Consider the following 20916-nt stretch of genomic DNA (forward strand, 5'->3'; position numbering starts at 1 on the left):
CGTTGACATTTTGCTCTGTTGCCGCCTTCCGTTCCGATTCCGAAAAGGATTTATTGATGCTTAAATCCACAGTACACAGGGTGTGAAGATGTCTACGGCCATCCTAAGCTGAATGCGCCTGTTCTCGTCAGATCGCAGACTGCTACCCAGCTTCAGGCCTGGTAAGTACCAGCATGGGAGACTGGCTGGGAATCCCGAGTGCAGTTGACATTTTGCTCTGTTTCTGCTCCGATTCCGAAAATTATTTATTGATGCTTAAATCCACAGTATACAAAGTGTGAAGCTGTCAACGGCCATCCTAAGCTGAACGCGCCTGCTCTCGTCAGATCGCAGACTGCTACCCAGCTTAGGGCCTGGTAAGTACCAGCATGGGAGACTGGATGGGAATCCCGGGTGCAGTTGCCATTTTAATCTGTTGCCGCCTTCCGCTCCGATTCAGAAAAGGATTTATTGATGCTTAAATCCACAATATACAGGGTGTGAAGCTGTCAACGGCCATCCTAAGCCTGAACGTGCCTGCTCTCCTCAGATCGCAGACCGCTGCCCGGCAGATACCGGCATGGGAGACTGGCTGGCAATCCAAGGTGCCATTGACATTTTGCTCTGTTGCCGCCTTGCTCTCCGATTAATAAAAATATTTATTATTGCTTAAATCCACAATATACAAGGCGTAAAGATGTCAACAGCCATCCTAACCTGAACGCGCCTGCTCTCGTCAGATCGCAGACTGCTACCCAGCTTAGGGCCCAGTAAGTACCGACATGGGAGACTGGCTGGGAATCCCGGGTGCAGTTGACATTTTGCTCTGTTTCTGCTCCGATTCCGAAAATTATTTATTGATGCTTAAATCCACAGTATACAAAGTGTGAAGCTGTCAACGGCCATCCTAAGCTTAACACGCCTGCTCTCGTCAGATCGCAGACTGCTACCCAGCTTAGGGCCTGGTAAGTACCAGCATGGGAGACTGGCTGGGAATCCCGAGTGCAGTTGACATTTTGCTCTGTTTCTGCTCCGATTCCGAAAATTATTTATTGATGCTTAAATCCACAGTATACAAAGTGTGAAGCTGTCAACGGCCATCCTAAGCTGAACGCGCCTGCTCTCGTCAGAATGCAGACTGCTACCCAGCTTACGGCCTGGTAAGTACCAGCATGGGAGACTGGATGGGAATCCCGGGTGCAGTTGCCATTTTAATCTGTTGCCGCCTTCCGCTCCGATTCGGAAAAGGATTTATTGATGCTTAAATCCACAATATTCAGGGTGTGAAGCTGTCAACGGCCATCCTAAGCCTGAACGTGCCTGCTCTCCTCTGATCTCAGACTGCTGCCCGGCAGATACTGGCATGGGAGACTGGCTGGCAATCCAAGGTGCCATTGACATTTTGCTCTGTTGCCGCCTTCTTCTCCGAATAATAAAAATATTTATTGATGCTTAAATCCACAATATACAAGGCATAAAGATGGCAATGGCCATCCTAAGCTGAACGTGCCTGCTCTCGTCAGACCGCAGACTGCTACCCAACTTAGGGCCCGGTAAGTACTGGCATGGGAGACTGGCTGGGAATCCCGGGTGCCGTTGACATTTTGCTCTATTGCTGCCTTCCGCTCCGATTCCGAAAATAATTTATTGATGCTTAAATCAACAGTATACAAGGTGTGAAGCTGTCGACGGCAATCCTAAGCTTAACGCGCCTGCTCTCGTCAGATCGCAGACTGGTACAGATCTTAGGGCCCGGTAAGTACCGGCATGGGAGACTGGCTGGGAATCCCAGGTGTCGTTGACATTTTGCTCTGTTGCCGCCTTCTGCTCCGATTCCAAAAAGGATTTATTGATGCTTAAATCCACAGTATACAGGGTGTGAAGATGTCTACGGCCATCCTAAGCTGAATGCGCCTGTTCTCGTCGGATCGCAGACTGCTACCCAGCTTCGGGCCTGGTAAGTACCAGCATGGGAGACTGGCTGGGAATCCCAGGTGCAGTTGACATTTTGCTCTGTTTCTGCTCCGATTCCGAAAATTATTTATTGATGCTTAAATCCACAGTATACAAAGTGTGAAACTGTCAACGGCCATCCTAAGCTGAACGCGCCTGCTCTCGTCAGATCGCAGACTGCTACACAGCTTTGGGCCTGGTAAGTAGCAGCATGGGAGACTGGCTGGGAATCCCGGGTGCATTTGACATTTTAATCTGTTGCCGCCTTCCGCTCCAATTCGGAAAAGGATTTATTGATGCTTAAATCCACAATATACAGGGTGTGAAGCTGTCAACGGCCATCCTAAGCCTGAACGTGCCTGCTCTCCTCAGATCGCAGACCGCTGCCCGGCAGATACCGGCATGGGAGACTGGCTGGCAATCCAAGGTGCCATTGACATTTTGCTCTGTTAATAAAAATATTTAATGATGCTTAAATCCACAATATACAAGGCGTAAAGATGTCAACGGCCACCCTAAGCTGAACGCGCCTGCTCTCATCAGATCGCAGACTGCTACCCAGCTTAGGGCCCAGTAAGTACCGGCATGGGAGACTGGCTGGGAATCCCGGGTGCAGTTGACATTTTGCTCTGTTGCCGCCTTCTGTTCCGATTCCGAAAAGGATTTATTGATGCTTAAATCCACAGTATACAAGGTGTGAAGCTGTCGACGGCCATCCTAAGCTTAACGCGCCTGCTCTCGTCAGATCGCAGACTGGTACAGTACTTAGGGCCCGGTAGGTACCGGCATGGGACACTGGCTGGGAATCCCGGCTGCCGTTGACATTTTGCTCTGTTTCCGCCTTCCGTTCCGATTCCGAAAAGGATTTATTGATGCTTAAATCCACAGTATACAGGGCGTGAAGATGTCTACGGCCATCCTAAGCTGAATGCGCCTGTTCTCGTCAGATCGCAGACTGCTACCCAGCTTCAGGCCTGGTAAGTACCAGCATGGGAGACTGGCTGGGAATCCCGAGTGCAGTTGACATTTTGCTCTGATTCCGAAAATTATTTATTGATGCTTAAATCCACAGTATACAAAGTGTGAAGCTGTCAACGGCCATCCTAAGCTGAACGCGCCTGCTCTCGTCAGATCGCAGACTGCTACCCAGCTTAGGGCCTGGTAAGTACCAGCATGGGAGACTGGATGGGAATCCCGGGTGCAGTTGCCATTTTAATCTGTTGCCGCCTTCCGCTCCGATTCAGAAAAGGATTTATTGATGCTTAAATCCACAATATACAGGGTGTGAAGCTGTCAACGGCCATCCTAAGCCTGAACGTGCCTGCTCTCCTCAGATCGCAGACCGCTGCCCGGCAGATACCGGCATGGGAGACTGGCTGGCACCTTCTGTTGCCGCCTTCTGTTCCGATTCCGAAAAGGATTTATTGATGCTTAAATTCACAGTATAAAAAACATGAAGCTGTCAATGGCCATCCTAAGCTGAACGCGCCTGCTCTCGTCAGATCACAGACTGCTACCCAGCTTAGGGCCCAGTAAGTACCGGCATGGGAGACTGGCTGTTAATCCCAGTTGCCGTTGACATCTTGCTCTGTTGCCGCCTTCTGCTCCGATTCCGAAAAGGATTTATTGATGCTTAAATCCACAGTATACAGGGTGTGAAGATGTCTACGGCCATCCTAAGCTGAATGCGCCTGTTCTCGTCAGATCGCAGACTGCTACCCAGCTTCGGGCCTGGTAAGTACCAGCATGGGAGACTGGCTGGGAATCACGGGTGCAGATGACATTTTAATCTTTTGCCGCTTTCCACTCCGATTCGGAAAAGGATTTATTGATGCTTAAATGCACAGTATAAAGGGAGTGAAGCTGTCAACGGCCATCCTAAGCTGAACGCGCCTGCTCTCGTCAGATTGCAGACTGCTACCCAGCTTAGGGCTCGGTAAGTACCAGCATGGGAGACTGGCTGGGAATCCCAGGTGTTGTTGACATTTTGCTCTGTAGCCGCCTTCCGAAAAGGATTTATTGATGCTTAAATCCACAGTATACAGGGTGTGAAGCCGTCTACGGCTATCCTAAGCTGAATGTGCCTGTTCTTGTCAGATCGCAGACTGCTGCCCGGCAAGTACAGGCATGGGAGACTGGCTGGCAATCCAAGGTGCTATTGACATTTTGCTCTGTTGCCGCCTTCCTCTCCTTTTCCGAAAAGGATTTATTGATGCTTAAATCCACAGTATACAAGGTGTGAAGCTGTCGACGGCCATCCTAAGCTTAACGCGCCTGCTCTCGTCAGATCGCAGACTGGTACAGTACTTAGGGCCCGGTAGGTACCGGCATGGGACACTGGCTGGGAATCCCGGCTGCCGTTGACATTTTGCTCTGTTGCCGCCTTCCGTTCCGATTCCGAAAAGGATTTATTGATGCTTAAATCCACAGTATACAGGGTGTGAAGATGTCTACGGCCATCCTAAGCTGAATGCGCCTGTTCTCGTCAGATCGCAGACTGCTACCCAGCTTCAGGCCTGGTAAGTACCAGCATGGGAGACTGGCTGGGAATCCCGAGTGCAGTTGACATTTTGCTCTGTTTCTGCTCCGATTCCGAAAATTATTTATTGATGCTTAAATCCACAGTATACAAAGTGTGAAGCTGTCAACGGCCATCCTAAGCTGAACGCGCCTGCTCTCGTCAGATCGCAGACTGCTACTCAGCTTAGGGCCTGGTAAGTACCAGCATGGGAGACTGGATGGGAATCCCGGGTGCAGTTGCCATTTTAATCTGTTGCCGCCTTCCGCTCCGATTCAGAAAAGGATTTATTGATGCTCAAATCCACAATATACAGGGATGGGAGACTGGCTGGCAATCCAAGGTGCCATTGACATTTTGCTCTGTTGCCGCCTTCTTCTCCGAATAATAAAAATATTTATTGATGCTTAAATCCACAATATACAAGGCGTAAAGATGTCAATGGCCATCTTAAGCTAAACGTGCTTGCTCTCGTCAGATCGCAGACTGCTACCCAACTTAGGGCCCAGTAAGTACTGGCATGGGAGACTGGCTGGGAATCCCGGGTGCCGTTGACATTTTGCTCTATTGCTGCCTTCCGCTCCGAATCCGAAAATAATTTATTGATGCTTAAATCAACAGTATACAAGGTGTGAAGCTGTCGACGGCCATCCTAAGCTTAACGCGCCTGCTCTCGTCAGATCGCAGACTGGTACAGATCTTAGGGCCCGGTAAGTACCGGCATGGGACACTGGCTGGGAATCCCGGCTGCCGTTGACATTTTGCTCTGTTGCCGCCTTCCGTTCCGATTCCGAAAAGGATTTATTGATGCTTAAATGCACAGTATAAAGGGCGAGAAGCAGTCAACGGCCATCCTAAGCTGAATGCGCCTGCTCTCGTCAGATCGCAGACTGCTACTCAGCTTAGGGCCCGGTAAGTACCAGCATGGGAGACTGGCTGGGAATCCCAGGTGTCGTTGACATTTTGCTCTGTTGCCGCCTTCCGCTCCGATTCCAAAAAGGATTTATTGATGCTTAAATCCACAGTATACAGGGTGTGACGATGTCTACGGCCATCCTAAGCTGAATGCGCCTGTTCTCGTCAGATCGCAGACTGCTACCCAGCTTCGGGCCTGGTAAGTACCAGCATGGGAGTCTGGGTGGGAATCCCGGGTGCAGTTGACATTTTGCTCTGTTTCTGCTCCGATTCCGAAAATTATTTATTGATGCTTAAATCCACAGTATACAAAGTGTGAAACTGTCAACGGCCATCCTAAGCTGAACGTGCTTGCTCTCCTCAGATCGCAGACTGCTGCCTGGCAGATACAGGCATGGGAGACTGGCTGGCAATCCAAGGTGCCATTGACATTTTGCTCAGTTGCCGCCTTCTTCTCCGAATAATAAAAATATTTATTGATGCTTAAATCCACAATATACAAGGCATAAAGATGTCAACGGCCATCCTAAGCTGAACGTGCCTGCTCTCGTCAGATCGCAGACTGCTGCCCTGTAGTTACCGGCATGGGAGACTGGCTGGCAATCCAAGGTGCCATTGACATTTTGCTCTGTTGCCGCCTTCCTCTCCGATTAATAAAAATATTTTTTGATGCTTAAATCCACAATATACAAGGCGTGAAGATGTCAACGGCCATCCTAAGCTGAACGCGCCTTCTCTCGTCAGATCGCAGACTGCTACCCAGCTTAGGGCCCAGTAAGTACCGGCATGGGAGACTGGCTGGGAATCCCGGATGCAGTTGACATTTTGCTCTGTTGCCGCTTTCCGTTCCGATTCCGAAAAGGATTTATTGATGCTTAAATGCACAGTATAAAGTGCGAGAAGCTGTCAACGGCCATCCTAAGCTGAACGCGCCTGCTCTCGTCAGATCGCAGACTGTTACCCAGCTTAGGGCCCGGTAAGTACCAGCATTGGAGACTGACTGGGAATCCCAGGTGTCGTTGACATTTTGCTCTGTTGTCGCCTTCTGCTCCGATTCCGAAAAGGATTTATTGATGCTTAAATCCACAGTATACAGGGTGTGAAGATGTCTACGGCCATCCTAAGCTGAATGTGCCTGTTCTCGTCAGATCGCAAACTGCTACCCAGCTTCGGGCTTGGTAAGTACCAGCATGGGAGACTGGCTGGGAATCCCGGGTGCAGTTGACATTTTGCTCTGTTTCTGCTCCGATTCCGAAAATTATTTATTGATGCTTAAATCCACAGTATACAAAGTGTGAAGCTGTCAACGGCCATCCTAAGCTGAACGTGCCTGCTTTTGTCAGATCGCAGACTGCTACCCAGCTTAGGGCCTGGTAAGTACCAGCATGGGAGACTGGCTGGAATCCCGGGTGCAGTTGACCTTTTAATCTGTTGCCGCCTTCCGCTCCGATTGGGAAAAGGATTTATTGATGCTTAAATCCACAATATACAGGGTGTGAAGCTGTCAACGGCCAACCTAAGCTGAACGTGTCTACTCTCCTCAGATCGCAGACTGCTGCCCGGCAGATACCGGCATGGGAGACTGGCTGGCAATCCAAGGTGCCGTTGACATTTTGCTATGTTGCCGCCTTCCTCTCCGATTAATAAAAATATTTATTGATGCTTAAATCCACAATATACAAGGCGTGAAGATGTCAACGGCCATCCTAAGCTGAACGTGCCTGCTCTCGTCAGATCGCAGACTGCTTCCCAGTTTAGGGCCCGGTAAGTACTGGCATGGGAGACTGGCTGGGAATCCCAGGTGTCGTTGACATTTTGCTCTGTTGCCGCCTTCCGCTCCGATTCCGAAAAGGATTTATTGATGCTTAAATCCACCATATACAGTATACAGTGTGTGAAGATGTCTACGGCCATCCTAAGCTGAATGCGTCTGTTCTCGTCAGATCGCAGACTGCTACCCAGCTTCGGGCCTGGTAAGTACCAGCATGGGAGACTGGCTGGGAATCCCGGGCGCAGTTGACATTTTGCTCTGTTTCTGCTCCGATTCCGAAAATTATTTATTGATGCTTAAATCCACAGTATACAAAGTGTGAAGCTGTCAACTGCCATCCTAAGCTGAACGCGCCTGCTCTCGTCAGATCGCAGACTGGTACAGATCTTAGGGCCCGGTAAGTACCGGCATGGGACACTGGCTGGGAATCCCGGCTGCCGTTGACATTTTGCTCTGTTGCCGCCTTCCGTTCCGTTCCGAAAAGGATTTATTGATGCTTAAATGCACAATATACAAAGTGTGAAGCTGTCAACGGCCATCCTAAGCTGAACGCGCCTGCTCTCGTCAGATCGCAGACTGCTGGCCGGCAAGTACGGGCATGGGAGACTGCCTGGCAATCCAAGGTGCTATTGACATTTTGCTCTGTTGCCGCCTTCCTCTCCGATTAAAAAAAATATTAATTGATGCTTAAATCCACAGTATACAAGGCGTGAAGATGTCAACGGCCATCCTAAGCTGAACGCGCCTGCTCTCGTCAGATCGCAGACTGCTACGCAGCTTAGGGCCTAGTAAGTACCGGCATGGGAGACTGGCTGGGAATCCCGGGTGCAGTTGACATTTTGCTCTGTTGCCGCCTTCCGTTCCGATTCCGAAAAGGATTTATTGATGCTTAAATGCACAGTATAAAAAGCATGAAGCTGTCAATGGCCATCCTAAGCTGAACGTGCCTGCTCTCGTCAGATCGCAGACTGATACAGATCTTGGGGCCCGGTAAGTACCGGCATGGGACACTGGCTGGGAATCCTGGCTGCCGTTGACATTTTGCTCTGTTGCCGCCTTCCGTTCCGATTCCGAAAAGGATTTATTGATGCTTAAATGCACAGTATAAAGGGCGAGAAGCTGTCAACGGCCATCCTAAGCTGAACGCGCCTGCTCTCGTCAGATTGCAGACTGCTACCCAGCTTAGGGCCCGGTAAGTACCAGCATGGGAGACTGACTGGGAATCCCAGGTGTCGTTGTCATTTTGCTCTGTTGCCGCCTTCTGCTCCGATTCCGAAAAGGATTTATTGATGCTTAAATCCACAGTATACAGGGTGTGAAGATGTCTACGGCCATCCTAAGCTGAATGCGCCTGTTCTCGTCAGATCGCAGACTGCTACCCAGCTTCGGGCCTGGTAAGTACAAGCATGGGAGACTGGCTGGGAATCCCGGGTGCAGTTGACATTTTGCTCTGTTTCTGCTCCGATTCCGAAAATTATTTATTGATGCTTAAATCCACAGTATACAAAGTGTGAAACTGTCAACGGCCATCCTAAGCTGAACGTGCTTGCTTTCCTCAGATCGCAGACTGCTGCTCGGCAGATACAGGCATGGGAGACTGGCTGGCAATCCAAGGTGCCATTGACATTTTGCTCTGTTGCCGCCTTCTTCTCCGAATAATAAAAATATTTATTGCTGCTTAAATCCACAATATACAAGGCGTAAAGATGTCAACGGCCATCCTAAGCTGAACGTGCCTGCTCTCGTCAGATCGCAGACTGCTGCCCTGTAGTTACCGGCATGGGAGACTGGCTGGCAATCCAAGGTGCCATTGACATTTTGCTCTGTTGCCGCCTTCCTCTCCGATTAATAAAAATATTTATTGATGCTTAAATCCACAATATACAAGGCGTGAAGATGTCAACGGCCATCCTAAGCTGAACGCGCCTGCTCTCGTCAGATCGCAGACTGCTACCCAGCTTAGGGCCCAGTAAGTACCGGCATGGGAGACTGGCTGGGAATCCCGGATGCAGTTGACATTTTGCTCTGTTGCCGCTTTCCGTTCCGATTCCGAAAAGGATTTATTGATGCTTAAATGCACAGTATAAAGTGCGAGAAGCTGTCAACGGCCATCCTAAGCTGAACGCGCCTGCTCTCGTCAGATCGCAGACTGCTACCCAGCTTAGGGCCCGGTAAGTACCAGCATTGGAGACTGACTGGGAATCCCAGGTGTCGTTGACATTTTGCTCTGTTGCCGCCTTCTGCTCCGATTCCGAAAAGGATTTATTGATGCTTAAATCCACAGTATACAGGGTGTGAAGATGTCTACGGCCATCCTAAGCTGAATGTGCCTGTTCTCGTCAGATCGCAAACTGCTACCCAGCTTCGGGCCTGGTATGTACCAGCATGGGAGACTGGCTGGGAATCCCGGGTGCAGTTGACATTTTGCTCTGTTTCTGCTCCGATTCCGAAAATTATTTATTGATGCTTAAATCCACAGTATACAAAGTGTGAAGCTGTCAACGGCCATCCTAAGCTGAACGCGCCTGCTCTCGTCAGATCGCAGACTGCTACCCAGCTTAGGGCCTGGTAAGTACCAGCATGGGAGACTGGCTGGAATCCCGGGTGCAGTTGACATTTTAATCTGTTGCCGCCTTCATACAGGGTGTGAAGCTGTCAACGGCCATCCTAAGCTGAACGGGTCTGCTCTCCTCAGATCGCAGACTGCTGCCCGGGAGATACCGGCATGGGAGACTGGCTGGCAATCCAAGGTGCTATTGACATTTTGCTATGTTGCCGCCTTCCTCTCCGATTAATAAAAATATTTATTGATGCTTAAATCCACAATATACAAGGCGTGAAGATGTCAACGGCCATCCTAAGCGGAACGCGCCTACTCTCGTCAGATCGCAGACTGCTACCCAGCTTAGGGCCCGGTAAGTACTGGCATGGGAGACTGGCTGGGAAACCCGGTTGCCGTTGACATTTTGCTCTATTGCTGCCTTCCGCTCCGATTCCGAAAATAATTTATTGATGCTTAAATCCACAGTATACAAGGTGTGAAGCTGTCGACGGCCATCCTAAGCTTAACGCGCCTGCTCTCGTCAGATCGCAGACTTTTACCCAGCTTAGGGCCTGGTAAGTACCAGCATGGGAGACTGGCTGGGAATCTCAGGTGTTGTTGACATTTTGCTCTGTAGCTCTGTAGACATTTTGCTCCGATTCCGAAAAGGATTTATTGATGCTTAAATCCACAATATACAGGGTGTGAAGCCGTCTACGGCTATCCTAAGCTGAATGCGCCTGTTCTTGTCAGATCGCACACTGCTGCCCGGCAAGTACGGGCATGGGAGACTGGCTGGCAATCCAAGGTGCTATTGTCATTTTGCTCTGTTGCCGCCTTCCTCTCCGATTAAAAAAAAATATTTATTGATGCTTAAATCCACAGTATACAAGGTGTGAAGCTGTCGACGGCCATCCTAAGCTTAACGCGCCTGCTCTCGTCAGATCGCAGACTGGTACAGATCTTAGGGCCCGGTAAGTACCGGCATTGGACACTGGCTGGGAATCCCGGCTGCCGTTGACATTTTGCTCTGTTGCCGCCTTCCGCTCCGATTCGGAAAAGGATTTATTGATGCTTAAATGCACAGTATAAAGGGCGTGAAGCTGTCAACGGCCATTCTAAGCTGAACGCGCCTGCTCTCGTCAGATCGCAGACTGCTACCCAGCTTAGGGCCTGGTAAATACCAGCATGGGAGACTGGCTGGGAATCTCAGGTGTTGTTGACATTTTGCTCTGTAGCTCTGTAGACATTTTGCTCCGATTTCGAAAAGGATTTATTGATGCTTAAATCCACAGTATACAGGGTGTGAAGCCGTCTACGGCTATTCTAAGCTGAATGCGCCTGTTCTTGTCAGATCGCAGACTGCTGCCCGGCAAGTACGGGCATGGGAGACTGGCTGGCAATCCAAGGTGCTATTGACATTTTGCTCTGTTGCCGCCTTTCTCTCCGATTAAAAAAAATATTTATTGATGCTTAAATCCACAGTATACAAGGCGTGAAGATGTCAACGGCCATCCTAAGCTGAACGCGCCTGCTCTCGTCAGATCGCAGACTGCTACGCAGCTTAGGGCCCAGTAAGTACCGACATGGGAGACTGGCTGGGAATCCCGGGTGCAGTTGACATTTTGCTCTGTTGCCGCCTTCTGTTCCGATTCCGAAAAGGATTTATTGATGCTTAAATGCACAGTATAAAAAACACGAAGCTGTCAAAGGCCATCCTAAGCTGAACGCGCCTGCTCTTGTCAGATCGCAGACTGCTACCCAGCTTAGGGCCCGGTAAGTACTGGCATGGGAGACTGGCTGAGAATCCCGGTTGCCATTGCCATTGACATCTTGCTCTATTGCTGCCTTCCGCTCCGATTCCGAAAAGAATTTATTGATGCTTAAATCCACAGTATACAAGGTGTGAAGCTGTCGACGGCCATCCTAAGCTTAACGCGCCTGCTCTCGTCAGATCGCAGACTGGTACAGATCTTAGGGCCCGGTAAGTACCGGCATGGGACACTGGCTGGGAATCTAGGCTGCCGTTGACATTTTGCTCTGTTGCCGCCTTCCGTTCCGATTCCGAAAATAATTTATTGATGCTTAAATCCACAGTATACAAGGTGTGAAGCTGTCGACGGCCATCCTAAGTTTAACGCGCCTGCTCTCGTCAGATCGCAAACTGGTACAGATCTTAGGGACCGGTAAGTACCGGCATGGGACACTGGCTGGGAATCCCGGCTGCCGTTGACATTTTGCTCTGTTGCCGCGTTCCGTTCCGATTCCGAAAAGGATTTATTGATGCTTAAATGCACAGTATACAAAGTGTGAAGCTGTCAACGGCCATCCTAAGCTGAACGCGCCTGCTCTCGTCAGATCGCAGACTGATACCCAGCTTAGGGCCTGGTAAGTACCAGCATGGGAGACTGGCTGGGAATCCCGGGTGCCGTTGACATTTTAATCTGTTGCCGCCTTCCGCTCCGATTCGGAAAAGGATTTATTGATGCTTAAATGCACAGTATAAAGGGCGTGAAGCCGTCAACGGCCATCCTAAGCTGAACGCGCCAGCTCTCGTCAGATCGCAGACTGCTACCCAGCTTAGGGCCCGGTAAGTACCAGCATGGGAGACTGGCTGGGAATCCCAGGTGTTGTAGACATTTTGCTCTGTAGCCGCCTTCCGCTCCGATTCCGAAAAGGATTTATTGATGCTTAAATCCACAGTATACAGGGTGTGAAGCATTCTACGGCTATCCTAAGCTGAATGCGCCTGTTCTTGTCAGATCGCAGACTGCTGCCCGGCAAGTACGGGCATGGGAGACTGGCTGGCAATCCAAGGTGCTATTGAAATTTTGCTCTGTTGCCGCCTTCCTCTCCGATTTAAAAAAATATTTATTGATGCTTAAATCCATAGTATACAAGGCGTGAAGATGTCAACGGCCATCCTAAGCTGAACGCACCTGTTCCCGTCAGATCGCAGACTGCTACGCAGCTTAGGGCCCAGTAAGTACCGGCATGGGAGACTGGCTGGGAATCCCGGGTGCAGTTGACAATTTGCTCTGTTGCCGCCTACCGTTCCGATTCCGAAAAGGATTTATTGATGCTTAAATGCACAGTATAAAAAGCATGAAGCTGTCAATGGCCATCCTAAGCTGAATGCGCCTGCTCTTGTCAGATCGCAGACTGCTACCCAGCTTAGGGCCTGGTAAGTACCAGCCTGGGAGACTGGCTGGGAATCCTGGGTGCCGTTGACATTTTAATCTGTTGCCGCCTTCCGCTCCGATTCGGAAAAGGATTTATTGATGCTTAAATGCACAGTATAAAGGGCGTGAAGCCGTCAACGGCCATCCTAAGCTGAACGCGCCAGCTCTCGTCAGATCGCAGACTGCTACCCAGCTTAGGGCCCGGTAAGTACCGGCATGAGAGACTGGCTGGGAATCCCGGGTGCTGTTGACAATTTGCTCTGTTGCCGCCTTCCGTTCCGATTCCGAAAAGGATTTATTGATGCTTAAATGCACAGTATAAAAAGCATGAAGCTGTCAATGGCCATCCTAAGCTGAATGCGCCTGCTCTTGTCAGATCGCAGACTGCTACCCAGCTTAGGGCCTGGTAAGTACTGGCATGGGAGACTGGCTGGGAATCCCGGGTGCTGTTTACATTTTGCTCTATTGCTGCCTTCCGCTCCGATAAGAATTTATTGATGCTTAAATCCACAGTATACAAGGTGTGAAGCTGTCGACGGCCATCCTAAGCTTAACGCGCCTGCTCTCGTCAGATCGCAGACTGGTACAGATCTTAGGGCCCGGTAAGTACCGGCATGGTACACTGGCTGGGAATCCCGGCTGCCGTTGACATTTTGCTCTGTTGCCGCCTTCCGTTCCGATTCCGAAAAGGATTTATTGATGCTTAAATGCACAGTATAAAGGACGAGAAGCAGTCAACGGCCATCCTAAGCTGAATGCGCCTGCTCTCGTCAGATCGCAGACTGCTACTCAGCTTAGGGCCCGGTAAGTACCAGCATGGGAGACTGGCTGGGAATCCCAGGTGTCGTTGACATTTTGCTCTGTTGCCGCCTTCCGCTCCGATTCCAAAAAGGATTTATTGATGCTTAAATCCACAGTATACAAAGTGTGAAACTGTCAACGGCCATCCTAAGCTGAACGTGCTTGTTCTCCTCAGATCGCAGACTGCTGCCCGGCAGATACAGGCATGGGAGACTGGCTGGCAATCCAAGGTGCCATTGACATTTTGCTCAGTTGCCGCCTTCTTCTCCGAATAATAAAAATATTTATTGATGCTTAAATCCACAATATACAAGGCGTAAAGATGTCAACGGCCATCCTAAGCTGAACGTGCCTGCTCTCGTCAGATCGCAGACTGCTGCCCTGTAGTTACCGGCATGGGAGACTGGCTGGCAATCCAAGGTGCCATTGACATTTTGCTCTGTTGCCGCCTTCCGCTCCGATTCCGAAAAGGATTTATTGATGCTTAAATCCACCATATACAGTATACAGTGTGTGAAGATGTCTACGGCCATCCTAAGCTGAATGCGCCTGTTCTCGTCAGATCGCAGACTGCTACCCAGCTTCGGGCCTGGTAAGTACCAGCATGGGAGACTGGCTGGGAATCCCGGGTGCAGTTGACATTTTGCTCTGTTTCTGCTCCGATTCCGAAAATTATTTATTGATGCTTAAATCCACAGTATACAAAGTGTGAAGCTGTCAACGGCCATCCTAAGCTGAACGCGCCTGCTCTCGTCAGATCGCAGACTGGTACAGATCTTAGGGCCCGGTAAGTACCGGCATGGGACACTGGCTGGGAATCCCGGCTGCCGTTGACATTTTGCTCTGTTGCCGCCTTCCGTTCCGTTCCGAAAAGGATTTATTGATGCTTAAATGCACAATATACAAAGTGTGAAGCTGTCAACGGCCATCCTAAGCTGAACGCGCCTGCTCTCGTCAGATCGCAGACTGCTGGCCGGCAAGTACGGGCATGGGAGACTGCCTGGCAATCCAAGGTGCTATTGACATTTTGCTCTGTTGCCGCCTTCCTCTCCGATTAAAAAAAATATTTATTGATGCTTAAATCCACAGTATACAAGGCGTGAAGATGTCAACGGCCATCCTAAGCTGAACGCGCCTGCTCTCGTCAGATCGCAGACTGCTACGCAGCTTAGGGCCCAGTAAGTACCGGCATGGGAGACTGGCTGGGAATCCCGGGTGCAGTTGACATTTTGCTCTGTTGCCGCCTTCCGTTCCGATTCCGAAAAGGATTTATTGATGCTTAAATGCACAGTATAAAAAGCATGAAGCTGTCAATGGCCATCCTAAGCTGAACGTGCCTGCTCTCGTCAGATCGCAGACTGGTACAGATCTTGGGGCCCGGTAAGTACCGGCATGGGACACTGGCTGGGAATCCTGGCTGCCGTTGACATTTTGCTCTGTTGCCGCCTTCCGTTCCGATTCCGAAAAGGATTTATTGATGCTTAAATGCACAGTATAAAGGGCAAGAAGCTGTCAACGGCCATCCTAAGCTGAACGCGCCTGCTCTCGTCAGATTGCAGACTGCTACCCAGCTTAGGGCCCGGTAAGTACCAGCATGGGAGACTGACTGGGAATCCCAGGTGTCGTTGACATTTTGCTCTGTAGCCGCCTTCCGAAAAGGATTTATTGATGCTTAAATCCACAGTATACAGGGTGTGAAGCCGTCTACGGCTATCCTAAGCTGAATGTGCCTGTTCTTGTCAGATCGCAGACTGCTGCCCGGCAAGTACAGGCATGGGAGACTGGCTGGCAATCCAAGGTGCTATTGACATTTTGCTCTGTTGCCGCCTTCCTCTCCGATTAAAAAAAATATTTATTGATGCTTAAATCCACAATATACAAGGCGTAAAGATGTCAACGGCCATCCTAAGCTGAACACGCCTGCTCTCGTCAGATCGCAGACTGCTACCCAGCTTAGGGCCCGGTAAGTACCAGCATGGGAGACTGGCTAGGAATCCCAGGTGTTGTTGACATTTTGCTCTGTAGCCACCTTCCGCTCCGATTCCGAAAAGGATTTATTGATGCTTAAATCCACAGTATACAGTGTGTGAAGCCGTCTACGGCTATCCTAAGCTGAATGTGCCTGTTCTTGTCAGATCGCAGACTGCTGACGGCAAGTACGGGCATGGGAGACTGGCTGGCAATCCAAGGTGCTATTGACATTTTGCTCTGTTGCCGCCTTCCTCTCCGATTAAAAAAAATATTTATTGATGCTTAAATCCACAATATACAAGGCGTAAAGATGTCAACGGCCATCCTAAGCTGAACACGCCTGCTCTCGTCAGATCGCAGACTGCTACCCAACTTAGGGCCCGGTAAGTACTGGCATGGGAGACTGGCTGGGAATCCCGGGTGCCGTTGCCATTTTGCTCTATTGCTGCCTTCCGCTCCGATTCCGAAAATAATTTATTGATGCTTAAATCGACAGTATACAAGGTGTGAAGCTGTCGACGGCCATCCTAAGCTTAACGCGCCTGCTCTCGTCAGATCGCAGACTGCTACGCAGCTTAGGGCCCAGTATGTACCGGCATGGGAGACTGGCTGGGAATCCCGGATGCAGTTGACATTTTGCTCTGTTGCCGCCTTCCGTTCCGATTCCGAAAAGGATTTATTGATGCTTAAATGCACAGTATAAAAAGCATGAAGCTGTCAATGGCCGTCCTAAGCTGAACTCGCCTGCTCTCGTCAGATCGCAGACTGCTACCCAGCTTAGGGCCAGGTACGTACTGGCATGGGAGACTGGCTGGGAATCCCGGTTGCCGTTGACATTTTGCTCTATTGCTGCCTTCCGCTCCGATTCCGAAAAGAATTTATTGATGCTTAAATCCACAGTATACAAGGTGTGAAGCTGTCGACGGCCATCCTAAGCTTAACGAGCCTGCTCTCGTCAGATCGCAGACTGGTACAGATCTTAGGGCCCGGTAAGTACCGGCATGGGACACTGGCTGGGAATCCCGGATGCAGTTGACATTTTGCTCTGTTGCCGCCTTCCGTTCCGATCCCGAAAAGGATTTATTGATGCTTAAATGCACAGTATAAAAAGCATGAAGCTGTCAATGACCGTCCTAAGCTGAACGCTCCTGCTCTCGTCAGATCGCAGACTGCTACCCAGCTTAGGGCCAGGTACGTACTGGCATGGGAGACTGGCTGGGAATCCCGGTTGCCGTTGACATTTTGCTCTATTGCTGCCTTCCGCTCCGATTCCGAAAAGAATTTATTGATGCTTAAATGCACAGTATACAAAGTGTGAAGCTGTCAACGGCCATCCTAAGCTGAACGCGCCTGCTCTCGTCAGATCGCAGACTGCTACCCAGCTTAGGGCCTGGTAAGTATCTGCATGGGAAACTGGCTGGGAATCCCGGGTGCAGTTGACATTTTAATCTGTTGCCGCCTTCCGCTCCGATTCGGAAAAGGATTTATTGATGCTTAAATCCACAATATACAGGGTGTGAAGCTGTCAACGGCCATCCTAAGCCTGAACGTGCCTGCTCTCCTCAGACCGCAGACTGCTGCCCGGCAGATACCGGCATGGGAGACTGGCTGGCAATCCAAGGTGCCATTGACATTTTTCTCTGTTGCCGCCTTCTTCTCCGATTAATAAAAATATTTATTGATGCTTAAATCCACAATATACAAGTCGTAAAGATGTCAACAGCCATCGTAAGCTGAACGCGCCTGCTCTCGTCAGATCGCAGACTGCTACCCAGCTTAGGGCCCAGTAAGTACCGCCATGGGAGACTGGCTGGGAATCCCGGGTGCAGTTGACATTTTGCTCTGTAGCCGCCTTCCGCTCCGATTCCGAAAAGGATTTATTGATGCTTAAATCCACAGTATACAGGGTGTGAAGCCGTCTACGGCCATCCTAAGCTGAATGCGCCTGTACTTGTCAGATCGCAGACTGCTGCCCGGCAAGTACGGGCATGGGAGACTGGCTGGCAATCCAAGGTGCTATTGACATTTTGCTCTGTTGCCGCCTTCCTCTCCGATTAAAAAAATATTTATTGATGCTTAAATCCACAGTATACAAGGCGTGAAGATGGCAACGGCCATCCTAAGCTGAACGCGCCTGCTCTTGTCAGATCGCAGACTGCTACCCAGCTTCGGGCCCGGTAAGTACTGGCATGGGAGACTGGCTGGGAATCCCGGTTGCCGTTGACATTTTGCTCTATTGCTGCCTTCCGCTCCGATTCCGAAAAGAATTTATTGATGCTTAAATCCACAGTATATAAGGTGTGAAGCTGTCGACGGCCATCCTAAGCTTAACGCGCCTGCTCTCGTCAGATCGCAGACTGGTACAGATCTTAGGGCCCGGTAAGTACCGGCATGGGACACTGGCTGGGAATCCCGGCTGCCGTTGACATTTTGCTTTGTTGCCTCCTTCCGTTCCGATTCCGAAAAGGATTTATTGATGCTTAAATGCACAGTATACAAAGTGTGAAGCTGTCAACGGCCATCCAAGCTGAACGCGCCTGCTCTCGTCAGATCGCAGACTGCTACCCAGCTTAGGGCCTGGTAAGTACCAGCATGGGAGACTTGCTGGGAATCCCGGGTGCAGTTGACATTTTAATCTGTTGCCGCCTTCCGCTCCGATTCGGAAAAGGATTTATTGATGCTTAAATGCACAGTATAAAGGGCATGAAGCTGTCAACGGCCATCCTAAGCTGAACGCGCCTGCTCTCGTCAGATCGCAGACTGCTACCCAGCTTAGGGCCCGGTAAGTACGAGCATGGGAGACTGGCTGGGAATCTCAGGTGTTGTTGACATTTTGCTCTGTAGCTCTGTAGACATTTTGCTCCGATTCCGAAAAGGATTTATTGATGCTTAAATCCACAATATACAGGGTGTGAAGCAGTCTACGGCTATCCTAAGCTGAATGCGTCTGTTCTTGTCAGATCGCAGACTGCTGCCCGGCAAGTACGGGCATGGGAGACTGGCTGGCAATCCAATGTGCTATTGACATTTTGCTCTGTTGCCGCCTTCCTCTCCAATTAAAAAAAATATTTATTGATACTTAAATCCACAGTATACAAGGCGTGAAGATGTCAACTGTCATCCTAAGCTGAACTTGCCTGCTCTCGTCAGATCGCAGACTGCTACCCAGCTTAGGGCCCGGTAAGTACCGGCATGGGAGACTGGCTGGGAATCCCAGGTGCCGTTGACATTTTGCTCTATTGCTTCCTTCCGCTCCGATTCCGAAAATAATTTATTGATGCTTAAATCCACAGTATAAAAGGTGTGAAGCTGTCGACGGCCATCCTAAGTTTAACGCGCCTGCTCTCGTCAGATCGCAGACTGGTACAGATCTTAAGGCCCGGAAAGTACCGGCATGGGACACTGGCTGGGAATCCCGGCTGCCGTTGACATTTTGCTCTGTTGCCGCCTTCCGTTCCGATTCCGAAAAGGATTTATTGATGCTTAAATGCACAGTATAAAAAGAATGAAGCTGTCAACGGCCATCCTAAGCTGAACGCGCCGGCTCTCGTCAGATCGCAGACTGCTATCCAGCTTAGGGCCCGGTAAGTAACAGCATGGGAGACTGGCTGGGTATCCCAGGTGTCGTTGACATTTTGCTCTGTTGCCGCTTTCCGCTCCGATTCCGAAAAGGATTTATTGATGCTTAAATCCACAGTATACAGGGTGTGAAGATGTCTACGGCCATCCTAAGCTGAATGCGCCTGTTCTCGGCAGATCGCAGACTGCTACCCAGCTGCGGGCCTGGTAAGTACCAGCATGGGAGACTGGCTGGGAATCCCGAGTGCAGTTGACGTTTTGCTCTGTTTCTGCTCCGATTCCGAAAATTATTTATTGATGCTTAAATCCACAATATACAAAGTGTTAAGCTGTCAACGGCCATCCTAAGCTGAATGCGCCTGCTCTCGTCAGATTGCAGACTGCTACCCAGCTTAGGGCCAGGTACGTACCGGCATGGGAGACTGGCTGGGAATCCCGGTTGCCGTTGACATTTTGCTCTATTGCTGCCTTCCGCTCCGATTCCGAAAAGAATTTATTGATGCCTAAATCCACAGTATACAAGGTGTGAAGCTGTCGACGGCCATCCTAAGCTTAACGCGCCTGCTCTCGTCAGATCGCAGACTGGTACAGATCTTAGGGCCCAGTAAGTACCGGCATGGGACACTGGCTGGGAATCCCGGCTGCCGTTGACATTTTGCTCTGTTGCCGCCTTCCGTTCCGATTCCGAAAAGGATTTATTGATGCTTAAATGCACAGTATACAAAGTGTGAAGCTGTCAACGGCCATCCTAAGCTGAACGCGCCTGCTCTCGTCAGATCGCAGACTGCTACCCAGCTTAGGGCCTGGTAAGTATCTGCATGGCAGATACCGGCATGGGAGACTGGCTGGCAATCCAAGGTGCCATTGACATTTTTCTCTGTTGCCGCCTTCTTCTCAGATTAATAAAAATATTTATTGATGCTTAAATCCACAATATACAAGGCGTAAAGATGTCAACAGCCATCGTAAGCTAAACGCGCCTGCTCTCGTCAGATCGCAGACTGCTACCTGCCTTCCGTTCCGATCCCGAAAAGGATTTATTGATGCTTAAATGCACAGTATAAAAAGCATGAAGCTGTCAATGACCGTCCTAAGCTGAACGCTCCTGCTCTCGTCAGATCGCAGACTGCTACCCAGCTTAGGGCCAGGTACGTACTGGCATGGGAGACTGGCTGGGAATCCCGGTTGCCGTTGACATTTTGCTCTATTGCTGCCTTCCGCTCCGATTCCGAAAAGAATTTATTGATGCTTAAATGCACAGTATACATCCTAAGCTGAACGCGCCTGCTCTCGTCAGATCGCAGACTGCTACCCAGCTTAGGGCCTGGTAAGTATCTGCATGGGAAACTGGCTGGGAATCCCGGGTGCAGTTGACATTTTAATCTGTTGCCGCCTTCCGCTCCGATTCGGAAAAGGATTTATTGATGCTTAAATCCACAATATACAGGGTGTGAAGCTGTCAACGGCCATCCTAAGCCTGAACGTGCCTGCTCTCCTCAGACCGCAGACTGCTGCCCGGCAGATACCGGCATGGGAGACTGGCTGGCAATCCAAGGTGCCATTGACATTTTTCTCTGTTGCCGCCTTCTTCTCCGATAAATAAAAATATTTATTGATGCTTAAATCCACAATATACAAGTCGTAAAGATGTCAACAGCCATCGTAAGCTGAACGCGCCTGCTCTCGTCAGATCGCAGAATGCTAC

At 50.1% G+C, this 20916-nt stretch overlaps 9 pseudogenes; all 9 read left to right on the forward strand.

The window, feature by feature from the left end:
• The first annotated feature begins 5291 nt into the window (after positions 1 to 5291).
• Positions 5292 to 5411, forward strand: LOC130352958 (5S ribosomal RNA; annotated as a pseudogene).
• An 859-nt stretch (positions 5412 to 6270) lies between these two features.
• Positions 6271 to 6390, forward strand: LOC130323287 (5S ribosomal RNA; annotated as a pseudogene).
• Positions 6391 to 7853: 1463 nt separating this feature from the next.
• LOC130352953 (5S ribosomal RNA) lies at positions 7854 to 7973 on the forward strand (annotated as a pseudogene).
• Positions 7974 to 9236: 1263 nt separating this feature from the next.
• Positions 9237 to 9356, forward strand: LOC130329207 (5S ribosomal RNA; annotated as a pseudogene).
• A 2639-nt stretch (positions 9357 to 11995) lies between these two features.
• On the forward strand, positions 11996 to 12115 carry LOC130316759 (5S ribosomal RNA; annotated as a pseudogene).
• A 474-nt stretch (positions 12116 to 12589) lies between these two features.
• LOC130347018 (5S ribosomal RNA) lies at positions 12590 to 12709 on the forward strand (annotated as a pseudogene).
• An 884-nt stretch (positions 12710 to 13593) lies between these two features.
• On the forward strand, positions 13594 to 13713 carry LOC130352971 (5S ribosomal RNA; annotated as a pseudogene).
• Positions 13714 to 15172: 1459 nt separating this feature from the next.
• LOC130352074 (5S ribosomal RNA) lies at positions 15173 to 15292 on the forward strand (annotated as a pseudogene).
• Positions 15293 to 15553: 261 nt separating this feature from the next.
• LOC130352843 (5S ribosomal RNA) lies at positions 15554 to 15673 on the forward strand (annotated as a pseudogene).
• The last annotated feature ends 5243 nt before the right edge of the window (positions 15674 to 20916 follow it).

This window comes from Hyla sarda, chromosome 1 (assembly GCF_029499605.1).
Source record: "Hyla sarda isolate aHylSar1 chromosome 1, aHylSar1.hap1, whole genome shotgun sequence".
Classification (NCBI taxonomy): Eukaryota; Metazoa; Chordata; class Amphibia; order Anura; family Hylidae; genus Hyla; species Hyla sarda.